The sequence below is a fragment of the Aphelocoma coerulescens genome, chromosome 3 (assembly GCF_041296385.1).
Source record: "Aphelocoma coerulescens isolate FSJ_1873_10779 chromosome 3, UR_Acoe_1.0, whole genome shotgun sequence".
NCBI lineage: Eukaryota > Metazoa > Chordata > Aves > Passeriformes > Corvidae > Aphelocoma > Aphelocoma coerulescens.
The window spans coordinates 47,359,275-47,377,946 of NC_091016.1; the positions used below are offsets into that span (position 1 = coordinate 47,359,275).

At 38.6% G+C, this 18,672-nt stretch overlaps 1 long non-coding RNA gene across 3 annotated transcripts in view; it reads right to left on the minus strand.

Moving 5' to 3' along the window:
• Positions 1-9,607: 9,607 nt before the first annotated feature.
• Positions 9,608-18,672, minus strand: part of LOC138108049 (uncharacterized) — a 28,198-nt gene continuing 19,133 nt past the window's right edge. Inside the window, exons 3-4 of one of the 3 annotated variants that reach the window (XR_011149844.1) lie at positions 13,493-13,561; positions 9,608-12,444 (exon numbers count right to left, since the gene is read on the minus strand). This is a non-coding gene — a long non-coding RNA (uncharacterized lncRNA). Of the gene's footprint in view, positions 12,445-13,492; positions 13,674-18,672 lie in introns of all 3 variants that reach the window. The other 2 variants (XR_011149842.1, XR_011149843.1) reach the window with 2 other exon arrangements.

Genomic DNA, 18,672 nt, shown 5'->3' on the forward strand with positions numbered 1-18,672 from the left:
GGGGATTTTTGTCCCTTTAGCCTCTGCAATTTTCAGCTTTTTTGCTCTGCCAAATTTTATTTCATTATATTTCTTGGACCACCCCACACAACACTTTGTTTCTGCTTGATGTGGACACCCTCCAGATTCTTGTAGATGTTTATTATCCGAACCATGCTCGTGAGCCTATCCTTAGTTGAGAATCATCAATTCTCATTTGTAACATCTCTGATGCCTGCAATATCTGTTATTTTCCAATTCCAGCATCAGACTCTCATTTTAGATAGCTACAGAGTGGGCTCCCATCCAGAACACCAAGCACACATAACTATCTGTATTTCTAAACTCATTGTATCATCAGGAAAAATTTACCGTAATTAAGAGTCTAAAACAAACGTATCCCACTGAGGGCCTTTAAAGTTTATGGCCCATCCAGCCTTGTGTCCTGCACTGTGTAATTTGTGAAGTGCTGTGTTAGTATGACCATGGAAGTCTAGATTTAGCATGGGTAGACATTCCATTCACTCTTCCAGCTAACTTAAAATCTACACAGTATTTTAAATCTCAGACAAATGACTGTGAAGTAACGTTGCACATATAGATCATCTCTCCAGTCTAATAATCTGATTTGAGTTGGAACCTGCTGCAATGATGGCATTTCACAAGGAAATAGTTGAATGCCTTCTCTTCAATCTTTCTGGACATCAGAGATCTCAGGAAAGAAGTTCTGCACAGGCAGAAAGAGCTACAACCTTATTATATGGAGCTGAAGGAAAGGCACTGTGTAACATATTCTATTTTCAAAACTTTTACACTTGAGAAATTATTTTTAATGTCCATGGCCAAATTATAATTTTGCTATAACCAAATTCAGTGAAAATTGGTGAGTTTCTCATTATTTGATTGGAAGATATGCAAAAGATTTTTTTCTTCAACAAATTTAAGCCCTTTTTCTTGCTGACTGATGCAGAAGGAGGGTTTGGCTGGCAAAAACAATGCTTTAAACAAAAAAAAATCTGGGTCCAAGTCTCACCTACTGTGATATGGAACAGAACACTTGACTAATGAGCTAAGTACTCCACTCCTTGTGTGTGCTCTTCTGCAGGTACAAACAAGAACAGGTTTTGGGCCCTCAGCAGAGAAGCCTGAATTCAAGCTGGGTTTTCTTAGAGCTTAGTGTCACAACCCTCAAAACAGGCAAACAAAAGAAACAGAAAAAAGAAAACAAAACCAACCAAACAGCAGCACAGCACCAAAAACAATCCCAAAACTCAAGTCCTTTCAGAGGAAATGTGGCCAGGGGAAAGAAGGGAATTTTTCTTCCTTCTGCACAGTTGCTGGGATGCCAAGATATGAGCATAAAGGCTCAGGATCACCTGCATCCATAAGAAGTACAGTAACCTGAATCAAAAGAAAAAATACTTTCATCAATCCAGCTCCTTTCCAGTGAAAGAACAGGAGGTTTAATTTGCCCTGTCTGCTTCACCCCACTCTTACTCAGCCAAAATGCCTTATAAAGCACTGTCACCCACAAACAAGCAGGCTGGATATTGTATAGTCCAGGAATAATAAGGTAATCTGAACTAAGCTGTTTGCTGTCAGGTGGCTGAGCCTGACATGCACCCTCCAGTAACAGAGATCTCCATTGCTCTGTGTTGGCAAGTACCCACTTTCCTATTGACCCAATTCCCTCTGGAGGACCAAACACCTTCAGAAATCCAGCAGGATGAGGTTGGAGGGAGATTTTTGAAAGAAAGACACTTGTGCTTCTAGTCATTTCTCTCACTGGTAAAGGGTAGACAATAGAGCAACCATCATCTCTCTCCACAGCCAGAAGGGTTTCTGTCCCAAAAGGACAATCTTCCCAGATGGTGCCTTGCACATACCAAAGAAATACAAGTCATTGAAAAACCAAGCAAAGAACTCTTGCAGGGAGATAGGTGAACACCCTGAAGCAGAAGACAAATATATGGGCTTAATACCTCCAAAGTAGTATCATTTTAATTCTTCTGCTAATCAAGGTAATATTTTATGGTCTGTGTCTGATTTTCCTAGTTGATTTTGGGGCCTCCAAACTCTGGCAGTGACCTATCAATGGAAAATTGGGTTAGGATATCTTCAATAGCAGCACTGCACACCACTTTCCTAAACAGATTTAAATAAAGATCAACACAGGGGAAGGCAAAGGTAAGATATAATTCATCCCAGATCCTCAACACTATTTCATGGCTTTACTGCTGTCATCTTCTTTCTTCCAGGCCACCCCCATGGCTGAGTTCCTCAAATTTGGATGCTTCTGCTGCCTGCACAAAGTGCTGCTATTAGTACAGACAAGCCCATGTATTACAAGAACATATGCAAATATTAGCAGGAATTCAACAAAATACTAATATTTTTGTGGAGCAGCTTGAGATAATACAGACATGCACTGGCTCATATCAAACAGGGGCTGATGGACTTGCTTTTAGGTGAGCCTGTTACAAGTTAAAGGTTACAAGTCTGTTACCACTCAGTCATGAGAGTACTAGGAGTACTTTGTATGGTCTGTGAGGAACCGTAGAAATACACAGGATTCACAGGGCACAGAGCAGAATATGTATATAAAGAACAAGTCAGCCTATCTGTTTTGAAATGTAAGGAGCAGAAAAACATGCAGAACACAAGGGATCAGGCACATGAACTCATCCTAAAAATAGTGTGAGCTATGTACCCACTAAGGATTACACGCTGAAAAACAACACAACTCAATTAATCCCTAAGTGCCCAGATAACATTCAGAGGAGAGGACACATTAACTCTGTAATATAACATATGAACTGCAGCACTGCCATTTTCCTAGGGTACAACATTTCATAAGACATTGATATTTTTATTTTAAAACTTTTGTAGGAGCAAAACTCTCTTCCACACTCCCTATTTCTACATTAAAAGAAGATGTCATATATAGATATTATTTTTTTTCAAGGAGCAGCACCTTGTCCAAGGAGACACTACCCCTAATGCAGCCCAGAACATTTTTGATGTTGACATGACTTTTGACAGATTGACACCTCGGAAAAAAAAAGAAATAAAAAAGACAAGGACTGTTTCTAGAATCTAATTATTTTGGGGGAATCTAACACTCTTGGGGGAAATGCTACTCAGATCACCTTAGAAGGCTTTGAAAAATGCCACTTTTTTTTTTCATCTGTCATAGGAATAAATAGAAGCACTGCCCTGTTGCATATAAGCCTCAGCAATTAAGCAAAGGCTCCCTACTGTGTCAGTACAGTTCCTTTCTTCCAGAATAATCTAACTGAGGACAACAAAACAAACATTATGTCAAGCCCAACTAGGAAAAACAAAACAAAGAAGCAAACAAACAAAAACCCCCAACAAAACCCAAGCACTGCAAAAACTGAATTGAACAAAAGCAAAAAAACCCAAGCAACAGACAAAAAGAATTTTCCAAAGGCAGCACTTTTAATATGTAAAAATGCTATTTCCTAGCACTGATATAAAAAATCCATCAGGTCTGATATTATATTTGATTAAACAAGTAAAAAGAAAGCAAACAAGGGTTTTTGCTAACCATAGCTTGCAATTCCCCACCTGAGCTCTCCATCTGTCATTGAAGTTCACTACTGCAAACACAGAGGCACAGACAGGTATGTGTTTTGTAAAACTCAGCCCTAAACCCTTCACTGGAAAGGACTGAGGGGTTTGCTTAGTAATCAGGAATAGATTACTGAAGACATGACAAGTGCCAGCCTAAGCAAAGTGTTTTAAGTCAACGCACAGAAAATAATTACATTTCTATTTTGGTGAAGCGCTTGAGCATGTGCCTATCACTAAGTGGTGAGATAAAAGCTTTGTTGAATAGCGATGAGCCTTCTTGCACTCTGAGGATGAGACACACACTTAAGTTCTTGTCTGAATCAGCATCTACTTGAACAAATATAATCTCTTGAATTTCCTCTTGTTATTTACACACAGAAAACTTGCAAGGACAAAATCATACTGATAGCTGATACATCTGCTCTCTCCACTACATCAGTGGGGCTTTTTGCCCTCGGGATTAACTTTTTCCTCTCTGGGGCCATGTATACTCAAGAAATACAGATATGGACTTCAGGGAACTTCTTGGAAGAAAGGTGTTTCAGAAATTGCCCACAGTGGGACTCTGTACCAATGATATGGCCTAAAAATGAAGAAATTAAGGTTACACTACCAGTGAAGGACACATTTACAGAATGTACCGGTTTGGCCAAATTTAGAAATATATACTCTGAGAGAAGGCACAACCACCCCTCCCCCACCAGGTTCGGGAAAAAAAAATAAATTTTCCTCGAAGGAAAGTGAAGAAGATAAAACTATTTATTTAACAAACACACGGGAAAGGAAAATGAGGTTAAATGGTAAAATCTTTCGCTGTGGAGGAAAAACCTGGGATAGCGTTCGAGTCCTCCCTTTGGTCTCCTCAGAGCTGGGGCTTGGCCCAGGGCGAGGCCCTCTGTGCCCGATGAAAAGTCCTCCCGATGTGCTCTGAGCTTGAAAGCAGTCCAGTAGAAAAGGGAGAAAATCCGGAATTCCAGAGAAGGAAAAGCAAAGTCCAACTCTCAGTCTCTCTCCAGAGAACCAGAAACTGAAACAACTGGCCAAAAACTGACTGGAACACAGCAAGCTGGGTGCTTCCTCGCTCCCCTGCCGCAGCTGGGGAAAAAAAAAAGCCTCCTATCTTTATGTGACCTTGAACAAGCTGCAAACTGCTTTGAGAAAGTTTTGCTCAGTTTTTTCTTCTCCCTCTCAGGCTCAGTTTAGAGGCACAGAAAGGCACAAAAATTAATTTCTGGGCATAGGCAGCGATATGGGATACACATCATAACGTCACCCCAAGACACAGAAAAAAGGGATCCTCATGTACATCAACCCAGACTAGTTAGCATTAAAAATCAGTGAATTATAAGTGGAATGTTTTTAAAATGTAATCATTTAAGGGCAACCAATAGGAATCAGCTGGTAAAGGAAAGGGAAGTATTGCTCCTCTCCAAGTCCATCTCACCTCTGAAGCAAGAGCTCCCAACCATTTACAGATAAATGGTCACCATCTAAGATAGTCGGTGGCATCTCTACAGACCACCACTGTGTGCTGGAGTACAACATAAACTTCTTCTGTAAGTTGTCTGTTGCAGAGAAAAAAAGGCTTAAACATCAAATACTAGAGGTCTAAGAAATTCTGTTAGAACTAAAATATTCTGCAATTTGTACTTGTTTTACATAAAAGAAATCTGACTCACAAATATTCCACATCCAACACATGGTCATTCTACATCAGCCATCACCTGGACAGATGAAAAATTCCCAAAACAAGAGAATTAACCATTGCTTAGAGTCAGAGGTCACTATCTTGTTGCATACAGGTTTAAAAGTGAAACTTAGTAATCTAAGTGTAATGGTTGTAAACATATCCTTTTGCCAAGCCTAAAAACATCAGTCTACTCACCCTAGGGAAGCAAAAAAATGCAAATTATAGTTAAAATAGCTAAAGACGATTTAAAACAACTAGGAGGTGTCCCCAAAAGTCACAATCCATCTGTTCTGAATGAAAATCACATGGATTAAGAAGTCACTTTTAGAGAGACGAGAAAAACCTGTCAATACACACACTCACACAAAGATGACAGATATGAATTAAAAGCTAGAAAGAACAGAAATTTTATGCAGCAAATAATAGACATAAAAGTAACTGTCTGAGTAGCATTCAAAGATTTTTTAAACACAACAAGAACACAAGTTATTTCAGTAATAGTACCTATGGATTACAAGTTATGTATGATAATATGAAAAAGAGCAGAAGTATTAAACATTTTTCTCCTGAAATTTGTGAAGGAATAGTGAAAAGTATTTGCATCTTTTAAAGTTAAAATACTTCTGCATCATCTTCAGTTATTGTTGAAATATAAATGCCAGTTTAACATTTCAAAAATAAAGTTCTCAGGAAAGCAAAGCAAAAGAAGCCACAAAATTAATGCAGTCATCAAAAAAGAGCTGGCTGAGAAGTAATCTGAACCACTGAAGTAGGTTTTCAGTAGTTCTGGGGGCCTAAAAAGTTTAGCAGTACAAGGAAATAAAGCAGATGGAACAATACTTCACAAAGGCAAATGGGCTGACTGGTTTGACATCAGCAATCAGTATACCTGGCACCAATCCCAAGAAAATAATGAAATGACTAATTTATGGCACTGTTAGGTATTAAAAGGAATGCAATGTAATCAAAGACAATGAACACGGGCTTATGAATTCTAAATCTTGCTTTCAAATCAGCTTTTGCTGATAGGAGGCTAAACTTGTTAACGTAATGGATTTCTGTAAAGTATTAGATTTGACCTTAATTAATGAATTATAATTATGCAAGATCGGCAGGGCATGCATTACACAGATTCAAATTCCCAAACTAATAGACCTTAAAATGTTGTTTTAAGTGTAGAGCCATGGTTGAACAGCAGCATTTCTGGATATGTGTTCTGAGACCTAACATACTTCCTAAATATTAAATCGACTGCTCAGGGGAAGGGAGAGGCATCCCAGATTCTAGGCAATAAATTTACAGATAAACAGAGGGTGGACAGCAACACATTTGGATCATCCTAAACAGTTTTTAAACATTTCCCTCCCCTCAAGCATAAAATTATGCATCTTCTGAAAATACAGACTTCTGGGCCAGGTATTAGACACAACCACACAACCTCTGTTTCTAGGTTTATCATCCAAATTCCTTTGCTGCAGAGTTCTAGACATCTAAGTATCTCAGAAAATGTTGTCATGAAACTTGATGTGAAGGGAGGTGCTTTACAGGATCAATTCTGAAATACAGGGTAAAGACCCAAGCCCTATGTGCCCATGTAATAAGCATTATTTAAGAGATCAGATCTGGTGTGCATTTACCGAAAAAGAATGTGGCAATATACGACTGAATAAAAAAATAGCCTAAAGAATGACTGAAGATTTGGAAAACATGCTGTATAATGAAGAGTAAAAGAAGCTAAGGGTATTTAGCTGTCAGAGAGAATATTAAAGTTTGTTTCAACTGTATATCAACATACACACAGAATAGAAATTTGACAGAAGGCATTTCAATTTAGTAGACAAAAAGTTGTGAAATTCACAGCACCTTAAAGCTTTGTCTGGCTATGTTCAGACTAGAATAAGAAATGTATTTAAGGAACAATGAAGATAGCTGAAGAGTTAGTTTAAATAGCATAGAAACCAAAAAGACCAAATGTTACACTGTTTCTAATGATATCTTTTTCCTACTGAGAGTTTATGCAGTGTGAGCATTAGAAACCAAACCAAAACCACCACACCCAACAAACCTAGCCAAACTGCACCTTTGATACCATTGAGGCCCTTCTACTTCTGTGCATGTGCTATACTTCTGGTGTGTGGGTTTGGAACACAAAAAACATTTTCTATTTTCTGTTTGTTTGGGTTTTTTTGGTTTTAAAGCAAAATGCCAATTAAATATTTTCTAATACAAGTTTTTGCTGCACTTCACAAAATCCAGAAAAAGAAGCAGATCCAGGCCAAACTCTATCTAACACACCATCCTTTTACATCTGTACCATCCTGATATTGCTGCTGTAAAACAGTGAATTGAGACTAATTCATACCCACTGTTCTCTGTGCAGTCCAGCATTAATCAAAATACCCTGATGTCCCCAGAGCACCAAGAAGTTGCTGACTGCCTTGTCCCACTACTGCAATCTTAGCAAGACAGTTTGTACTTTCAGTAATTGCAGGACAAATAATCACAACTCTTAGCTTTAACAATAACATCACAGACATAACAATAGCTCTGCCATAATGTCCAGGCTAATATAGTGATATTAATCCATATGTCAAGATTTTGCTGATTTCTTCCTATAAAAATATATATAATCAGTAATATAAGCAGTACCATACGCAGTCATTTCACTATTATTTCTCAAGTCACTGCAATGGAATAACTATATTAAAATGACTGATTGTTAACTAAGAGTTAATTTGGTATCAATCTTCCGTAAAATCATAAAAAATAATTGGTTAGTTTGCATAAATCCTAACATTATGAAAATGATATTTTAGCTGACAAGAAACCCGATTAAAATTTAAGACCTTTAAAAAAAGTTTAAGCATTTGCTTTAACTCCAGTTTGCATTACAAATAACATTACTCCACAACTTGAGTGTAATGATGAGTCCAGCAGATTTGGGCTTTAATGAGGGCCCTGAGTAATGATGAACAGCTGGCCACCTTAAATCAGGATGTCTGCTGAGAGTGGGCAATTTGAAAAACCATAGGCTGTCTATTGCCAACATTTCAGAAGCAATTCCAAAAATCTAAGAAATTAGGGGGAAAATGTCTTTGCTAGGATTTAACCCTCTGGCTATCCCAGGTGCCTGGAGAGAGTGACAATGTTCATTAAGTCAGCAACAGAGTGACATAGCACAAGAGTGAAATTTGACTGTCCTTTCATGGCTGCAGTCAGATTTTTGTGATGGACATGAAAACCCACAAGAATTTGATCTCTTTTCCTAGGAAAATGATGAAAACATTTTCAGAGCTGTACTGCACGGATCAGTGAAAGCTACTACAAAACAGCAGCACTCCACAGGTGAAAGGTGTTGTCCCCTTTTTTCTATCACTTAAGTAAGTAAATTTCTGCAACACACTGTAAATATCAGCACTGCATGCTATAAACTTGCATCACAGAGCTAAGAGAAGCATTAGAACAACTTAGTAAATAAAAATGTGTCAAATAAGTCTACTGACTACCAAACACATTCTCCTAATAACTAGGACAAACACTAGAATCCAAAATCCAGAAGGATGTAACAATAACAGTTGCCATATATTTAAAATACTACCCTTTTATATTTTAGAGTTTTCATGACCAATTACTGTAAGATCCATCACAAATAAGCCAAGAACATCCTAAACTGCAATTAACTATCACAGTAAACTGAGAGGAACATTACCAAGTTACTCTGTACCTGAAAGATTATCACATCTCTCTCTTCTCAATATTTTCTTTCCTTAGCCATTACACATCCCATTAGTTTTGCCAACTTTGCTATCCTGCTTTTATACTGTCACCTCTTGCAATAAACTCAACATTCTTTTCCTTAAATCAGTACACCATCAGCTGCAAATCCACAGTGATTCAGCCTTGCTCTCTATTTATCCTAATTGCCATTCTCTCCCGAGCTCTTGTTAAACGCTATGCGTAGGGCCCAAACAACACACGTATTACATCAGAAAGGAACAGTGACTCCTATCTGAAACCTCCTTCATCAAACACTGACAATCTCATGCGTGCTGGCTGCTTGTTCTAATAGCATTGGTTGCAGTCCTGAAAGTTTGCAGTCAAGAAAGCCTGGGTGAAAGGGAAGAGAACTTCATGATCGCTGGATGAACCCTCTGTGTAGATGATGAACCCCTAACAATGCTGGACCCAGATCTCAGATTGCACAGGATTATGAGAGAGAGTCAATGGCCATTGGACTCTCATCTTGTAGGCAAACTTCTGGATCAATCTCGATCTAGTATTTTATGCTTACCCCTCACACCAAGGTTGATTTATTCAAAGTTTCTTTATAGATATGTCCTGTTCTCTTCTCTAAAAATATGTTATCTTTGACTTTCTAACAGACACCTAAAAGCAAGGGCCACACCAGCAATTCCGCACTGCAATGGAATTTCCATCTCAGCCATTTCACAAGAAAGATACTCCTCCTAAGTAATCAGCACAAAAGACACCTTTGGAGACTGAAAACACTGACTCAGCTGATTCACAGGATTTGCTGCTTGCACAGACAAATGAGAAAGCATGGGAGACTAGAAGGAAACTTTCACACTCCTTGCAGCTATGGATACAAATCTGCCACTGAACTCAGAGAGAAGCACTCAGCTGTTTTCTTCAGTAGGGTTTTAGAGAGCATAAAGTTGTCTAAAGTGATCGGTGCAAAATGGCTGTCAGGACTTACTGATTAGACTTCATTCTACCAGCTGTTAATTAGTTACTCTGCTTGACCCCATATGACTGCATAAAGGAGAGACAGGCACCATGGATGGCATTTGGCCTGAGGTACCTCATGTGCAACTAGAGCAGAAAAACAACAATGTGAACATTAATGTACTTCTCAATGAAACATTTTACTCTCCATTTGCAGGTTTGGTTTTAATATCTCAGGTTACAAGACCACACTTCATTTTCTTCTGCTTCTTCCCTCTCCCAGCAAAGGTACAGAACTCCATACTGCACTTAAATCAATTACTCTTTTGAATGAAGAATGTTGAGCTATTTGACAAAATTTGCATTGCTCTAAAACTATGTATATTAAGACTGTGAACAAGAGATTTTTGCAGTATTTGATAGGAAAAGCTATACAATGTTTCTGCTGAGCTGTCTGTGTTTTGTATTCCTGCCAATTGTATAGCTCATATACCAGCAGTTCTGATATGCTTGCTTTCCTTAGTTACTGCCTCAGTTAGGAATCAGTGTGACTGCATTACTTGTACGGCATTTCTTGGAACAAGACCAAACTGCTGCATTAGGGCAGTTTGAATGTGCCTCCTGGAGAAGCAATATTTCCTCTAAAGTGACTGAGAGACAGATGAATGAAAGAGAGTCAAAAATATGGGACACAGCTGCCACAGCTCTAAATAACTACCCATTTTCACCTCATAAGCATTTGCATGGGAAAACTAGTTGTTGCGAGTACAGTGTCTTCAGCGTAATTTAGTCACCAGTTGGCACTTAATTTGATCCTCCATTTAATTTGATCAAGACCTCTGAAACTAAATCATCTGGTCCTTAAAAATACAACTTCCACTCCTAATTTTTTTTCTGCTTTAGTCAGGATAAATTGCTGCTGGATAAATTGATTCTTGGCTACAATTAGTTGCTATCTAATTAATGGTGATGAGCATAAAGAAATGCTTATAAATAAGGGAAAAAGTACATAATCCAAAACAGATGGAGGCTGATCAAGGAAAACTTGTGGAATACTTAACTATGAAAATATTTTTGAAAGAACTGCCATAACAGCACTCAGGGTTCAGCATTTCACTCCTCATATTAGTATACTACATGGTAGTCACTTCCAAAGTGTTCTTGCTAAGGGTTGCATCCATTTTCACAGGTGAGAAAATGCAGATCTAACGCTTCTTACATGGTTGTGTGGGTGATACATTTGTACCACATCTGGAAATAAGATCACTTGACACAGGACCTGTCTGTATCCTTACAGGCCAGACAAGACATAGACTCTAACATAGCATAGGATCCAACAGCAATATCGATAATACAGGAATCACAGGTTTCAATAAGAAGTGTGAAAAAAACCCATCAATATTCAACAGAAAGGATGGCATTATAAGATCAGGGGACACATTACATTTTAACTCTGTTCCTACAGGGATTTTGCTTTTTATCTGCAGAGTCCAAATATTTGTCCCACACAGACTGGGTAGAATTAAACTTTTATTTTCTCTCATACAATATGTAAATAAGATGTGGCTAATGCAGAAAATGCTTGGTAAATGATGACAGAAACATATACAGCACAGTGGGTAATGCCATTGGTAGCCAAAGAGCCAAAGAAGACTGATGAAATAGTCCTTAGCATATCAAATTCCTGGGCTCAAATGTTTTTAATATCACATAATGTTCCAACTAACTGCTAGTAGAGCCAGATATACAATGTATGAGGCTGTGAATGATCCATCATCACTGCACGGTATTGTGGTAAAGCTGACAAAAGTAAGAATACGAGTATGGCAAATACTGATAACACATCCAGCATGGAGAATACTGATATCCTGCTTTCCCAGGATCATTAGTTTTTGTTCCTTCCTTGTTCCACCACTCCCACACCTCACTCTCCCACCACGGGATGTTGATGTTTGAAGTTATTCTCTTCTACAGCCACAAAGATGCTTGCACTCCAGTTCCATCCTGCACCAGTTCTTCCTTGCCTAATTTTATGTTTCAGATCAGGGGCTGTACTGTAAGTTGTCCAACAACATAATTTTCATTAATTCATCCCATGATAGTCTGTTCTGAGTGTAGCTTGTGTCAGCAGCACATTTTTGTAGCTCAGGTAATTTCCTCCTTTTTAAAATAAATCAGGGCACTGACAGCTCCTCTGTTTTGAAAGACGCAATGAGATAAGACATCTGTTATTTTTTCCCCCAGTCAGGACATTTAAAAAAAGTTCACTGTAGCATTTTTACACCATCTTGCACTCCTCACTTCTGTATCTCAAGAGTCAAACATACAAGAGGAGAATGCTTAATAAGCACCTGAGGCAGAGAGTGGGTTAATGAGACTTGCAGTCAAGAGTTCTGATTAGTTTTGAAGCTATCTTATTAGAAGATAATGTGGATTATGAGAGTAAAGTGAAGCACTGCACAGCAGCATCTGACTTTCAGAGAATCCTGTTTCTGCGAAAAATTATAAAAAGGAAAGTAGACATAATTAGTTAATACAGTGCAAGAGGTATGCCCATTGCAACCTGTCATGGACAATTTCACAGTCAGAAGCTGTGGCTCAAATATAACGTGCTTTTAATTGTTCATGATTCAGACCACTTTATGTTGTGCAACTCTGTTACAAATAACAACTACTTTGCAGAAAAAGAAAGCAGCAAACCAAAGCCACACCACTCAAACTGCTGCTTATTTCCATTGTCAGCCATGGAAAGAGGATTGTCTCATTGGGACACAAAACAAAGGGACAGAAATTTGAGACTTCCCTTTTGCTCCAGCCCAACATCATTGCAGATTACCAGAAAAAAAGGAATAGAGCAGACCTAACTGGGGGGGGGGTGGCAGCATCCCAGACTGGCACCAGCAAAGTGAGGTAGCCCTCATGTGAGTCAAATGATTGAGGAAGAGATTTCATCCTTCTCCTATCACGGCTGCATGCCTTGCCCCATATCTCCATATGCCTACATTCAGTTTATCTCAACTTAAGCATCAAGAATTTTTGAATAATTATTGTTCATCTGTTTCCTCACACAGACTTTGAGATGGAGGAATACCACAGCTGAATATAGTATTTAATGTGGCCCACGAGAATGGCATATTTTAATTTTAAGGAGATTTTATTGTTTTTATGTCCACTGCTTTACAATACATGATGTGTTTGCCATATTCCCAGATACTGTAATTATTATAAAGCCATATATAAGAAGTGAAGTAAAATTCAGACATCACCTTGGTACCTAGGAATAATTTAGATGTGCTCTAAGTAAAGAAACTCTTAGCTGGATCTACCTATGTTTCTCTTTCCCCAAGGGAATTTTTTTTCCAATTTTAATTAAGGAAACAATACAAAAGCATACTTTCTGAAGCCGTGTATTTGTACTGATATTAGCAAGGACAGAACTCTGTTTGAAAGTTAATGCTTTTCTATTATCTCCAAAGATCTATTCATCAGCACACCTACAAGTACACACTTCCTGTGAATTATAAATCAAAGTGCTCTTACCCTTGGTTGTCTCAAAGATGATCACTTTAGGTAGAAAGCTGTGAGTGGAGCCTGAACAACACTCCTGAACTGGTTAAAAATAAACCATTAAACAGAGGCTGGGAAGGACTTTGAAAAGCAGCAGGGGAGAAGGAAAACAGCACCATATAACTCAGGTTAGAGATGAAGATAAGTTTAGCACCTAGTAGAGAAGAAAAAAATCCTTGTTTTGGGAGTGCCAGTGGACACCCAGTGCCTCATGTGAAGCTCCACGACTGACAGATTACAGCGCTGCAGCCTTAGCTGAATGACACATAGTCTCACCTCACTGGCCTCCCTGAAGGAGGGGAAGGGAAGTTTATCTCTAATCTACAAAAGTCTACCTGAAAAACAGACCGCTAATCACCCCTCTTCTTAAATGAAGTTTATCCTAGCAAGAATTTAGTGTGGGGATTTTTTAAAGAATAACATGTCTGTAATAGAATCATAGGATCATTAAGCTTGAAAAAGATCTCTGAGATCATCAGATCCAACCACTAACCCCAGCATCACAGTGTTCATCACTAAATCACATCCCCAAGTGCCACATTGTGGTTGCATTTTGAACAATTCCAGAGATGGTGATTCCATCACCTTCCTATACATCCTGTCCCAATGCCTGAAAATTCTTCCAGTGAAGATTTATTTCCTAATATCCTATCTAAACCTTCCCTGGTACAATCTGAGGCCATTTCCTCTGGTTTTGTCACCTGTTACCTGGTAGACGAGACAGAATGCCCCTCTGCCTACAACCTCCTTTTGCATAGTTACAGAGAACAATAAGGTTGTCCCTGAGACTCTTTCTCCAAGCTAAGAGAAAAAGTTGAACAAGAGACACACTAGTTATTATATGCTAAACAATGATCTAGAATACTTTTTAAAAAAGTATTATTGGATTTTGAAAAGAAAAAAACCCAAAACTAAGTCAAATTGTAGCCACAAAGCCACACCAGAAAGATTACAGTAGTGTTAGAAGTCCATATCCAGTTCCTCCATGTCCATGCTACAGTCAGCAAACTATTCTGACACAGACAATTAGACCAAAGAATAAAGTAAAAAGAAGGGAAAAAACTAAGTAGAGCCTGTCTCTTGCTTGATCACTGTAGAGTTTGTTATTGCTGCTGCATTACATTCAGTTTTTTCAATGATTTAATAGCAGCTCAATCAGGTTTGCCATACCCAGACAAAAAAATAGCAGATTTAACAAATGTAGAGAAATATTTATAGTCAAATAGACCAGTTGGTAAATGCAATTTACTAATAACATCATTAGTAGGAAGTATATTAGCAATATTATTACTGTGAACAAAAAACCTAAACCAAAGCCCCAAGACCTCACTGTGATGATATCCTGATGAAGTTTTGATAAGCCTTACTTCACACAAAAGCACTCATAAACCTGATGGAGATCCACAGCTACCCACAGAACCAAATAAATACTGACAGCAACAAACTCAAGATCATAGCAGATGAATAAAAGTACACAACCAGTACCGAAATAACACATTAAAAAATCCAAAAACAGTTGAAATGGTTTACCATTGTTCAAGCTGCCTTTTATTCACAGAGGCAAAGTTATGTAAGATTGTGAGATTAATTTACCCACACAGTTCTAGAAAAGTAAGGATAATTCTAGCAGGATTTGTTCACTATTCATGAACACCTTCTAATCTGGATTTAGAGTTTAGCATGCAGAAGTGCCACTTTTTTCACAGTAAACTGCAGATTTAACAGAATTACACTGCTAATTCTGCAGAGAGAGCTTTATTGGACTTCCCAGTGCATACATTTAAGTTAACTCTTAGCTCCCCAACTGAACAGTAATGGCAAAGAAAAACCAAACAAAAGAATCTTGTAAGATGTAGATGACCTTCCTGTCCAGCCTGAGGCAGTTATCAGTGAATTTAATTTCTTTTCCACTGGACTGTTCAAGTCAGAGCACTTTCTCCACCTATTTGTAAGTGGTAATAATTAGATTTCACAAATCCTCCCATTTTTTTTTTTCCCAAATTCCATTCTTCTACAGCCTTAGTTTAGCTGTATTTAGACTCCTTCAGCCTTCAGTTCAAGCATCAACACACCACTGCCACAACTGCCCAAAAAACCTAACCCAAATTTAACGCAGTGAACCTAAAAATCATTGCTCTGGAGAGCTTTCTGCAGAGCAGGGTGGGGAATAAGTGTAAATGCATCTATTATTTCTCTCATTTAAATACATTTCTGAAATTTCAGAGCATTCAGATGAACAGTGCTTGATCCAAATGGCAGGAATCTCATCAGCTTAATGGACATTAGAACTGGATACTGGATATCAGTGAAAAGGCAAAACATAGAAATTTCTCTGAAAAGCCAGTATTACCAACAAATTTATGAGAACAGAGAAGACATCTTTTTATGTACAAGGATCAAGTTTGTGAATGCTTACACAAGTTGAACACATGCTGACTTGATGGAAATTACTCATGGGTGCTAAAGGAGTAGGCCAACATCATTGTGAGATGAACTCCAATTATCTTTGCAAGGTCAAGGGACTGGCTTGGTGGATAAGGAAGCAGGGAGAATGGGATTTAATGGATGTTGCTTGTAACAAACTTAGCAAGGCTTTAGCACTATCTCCCAGGACACTGTAGACAGGTGATGAATTATGGGGTAGGTAAATAGAGAATTAGACTGAAAACTGACAAGATTGTCACCAGTGGGACTGAAGTTCAGTTGGAGGCAGTCGCTTGGTGTTCCCAAGAGACATGTTCTGAGATCAGTGCAATTGAACTTCTTCATGACAAGTCCCATTAATGATGGGAAAGAGTGCAACTTTAGTGAGTTTTCAGATTATACTGAATTAGGAGGAGTGGTTGATATATCAGGCTGTTTTGCTATTATGCAGAAGGGTGTTAACAGACTGGAGAAGGGAGGTGACAGGACCCTCATGCAGTTTAACAAATGAAAATGCAAAATCCCAAACCTACAGAGGAACAAACCCATCCACGAGCACATGATTCTGACAGGCCAAAACCCAGCTTTACAGGTGCAATGGAGGACAAATAGAACACATAACAGCAATGTGCCCCTGAAGAAAAGACCAACAGTACCCCGAGCTGAATTAGGGAAACATTACCAGCAGGTCAAGGTAGGTGTTCCTTCCTCTCTACTTGGCACTGCTGAGGGAAGTTGGGAGCATTGAGTCTGATTCTGGGCTCCCCAGTACAAGAGGAATCTGTACATACTGCAACAAGTCTAGTGAATAGCCATGAAGATGACTAAATCTTGGAGCATGAGTTATTCTATAGGCAACTAGGAAAAAATTTCTGGTCTGTAGCCCTTGTCCCTAGAGATGATTTAAAATTCCAAGGCATCAACTGGGAACAGTACCCTACTGTGAAAAAAGGTGTTGTAAATTCTTGAAGTGTGTGGGAGAGAACTTGAAATACAGGAAAACCTATTTAAACCTAAGAAAACGCTTTTTTACACTGAAGATGATCAAACATGAGAACAATGTGGAATGTCTGTCCTTGTAGATATTCAAAATCAGATTGAACATAGCCCTGAGCAACCTCCTGTAGCTTAACACCCCTCTCTGATCCAGTTGGGGTGGGAGGAGTGGACTATGGACCAGATGATTTCCAGGAGCAGGTTCCCACCTCAGTGATTCTGTAATTCACCCTGGGAAGAACCACAGAATGGGCAGACGTGATAGCCTGCAAACATCCAGTTGCTGACTATCAAAAAAGAAGCTCAGTTCATCCTAGCCCTGCTTGCCATTGCAAAAGTATTTGACCAAAAGTGAGCAGATTTGCAAATTCTTGCAGCAGACAGATCTTGAAGTTGTAGAAGCATCCAAAAATTTTGCTGACAAGACAAAGACCCTCCAACTCAGCAGCCAAATCTGTGAAGTGTTCACAGCTGCTTCCAGCCATGCTGAACCAAACAAATTTTCCATCAGTCTCCTGTGACTGTAAACAGCACTCTAACAGGGCTTTAAACTCGGCAGAATTGCATGATCAAGAAACAATTTTTCATTGTGCTTCTAGCCTGCTTGATTGTTTATTCATTCAACACAGAATTCACTGCACTTAGGTTAACATTGGGATTTCTTCAGATATGCCTTTCTCTTAAGTCTTTGAGCCATCAGCAAATTAGCAAGGTTGCTGTGAAGATAATGCTTTATATTTAACAGATATAAATAGCCCATTCAAACCCCCTTCTGCTCTTGACCTCAGTTATTTAACTCAAACATCACAAGGCAGACTGACCCAAAGAGTGACAACACAAGAGAATGGCACTATTTCTGTACCTGTGTAAGGGCTAGTTAAGATTGTCTATGTTGACTTGCTCTGCAGTCTTGCTTTTTAATCTGGTGTTTGAATATATTCTTGCAAAATCACTAAAAAAACCCACAGATGAAGGGGTTGGAACTCAAACATATAGCAATGATGCACATCAAAGAAAAGCTTTAAGAAATTGAGAGAATTCATGCTGGTTCAATTTCTGCCTGTGTAAAGGGGAAAGAGTTAATTTGCAAATTTTTTTAGACTGAATAAATTTCTGAGTTATTTTTGCCTAATTGAAAAACCAATATTTCCTACTGGTTTCCAGATAGTCCTTGTTACTTTTTTGTTTACCAGGCTAGGACCATAGCTTTTAAGATTTGCTTACATCTCTTATTTCACCACCATTTTTTAACTTTAAGATTTTTTTTTTCCAATTTTAGAGTGAGTGAGTAGCAAGAATTTAAGAAAGTTACTGAAGACTGCTGCAGGGGAGAAAAAGCAAAACAATGAACAAAACCCCAAGGATCACTTTTCTTAATGGCAGTTCAAAATGGCAAGAGCCACGCATGGAGAACCATGCTGGGCTGGCAGCTTTGAGAGAGGCTTTTCTTTCAGTTGCCATGACACTTGTTTCCTGCTACCAAGTAACCCCCTGAGGGCACTAATACAGAAATATCCAGCACAAATTCTTTTTAACCCCAAAACTAAGAAACTTGCTTGGAAAAGAGTGGACCAATCTGTAGAAAACAAATTACTGTGAATTGATCATGGAGGGCTTGACTGTGAAGTGAAAACCAGAGAGAGGGTCAGATGAAAGCAGTCCACCATCACATTTGCTATTTTGGCTTTGATATTAGAATGTCAGAATTGTAAGTGTTTATTACTAGAGTTTAA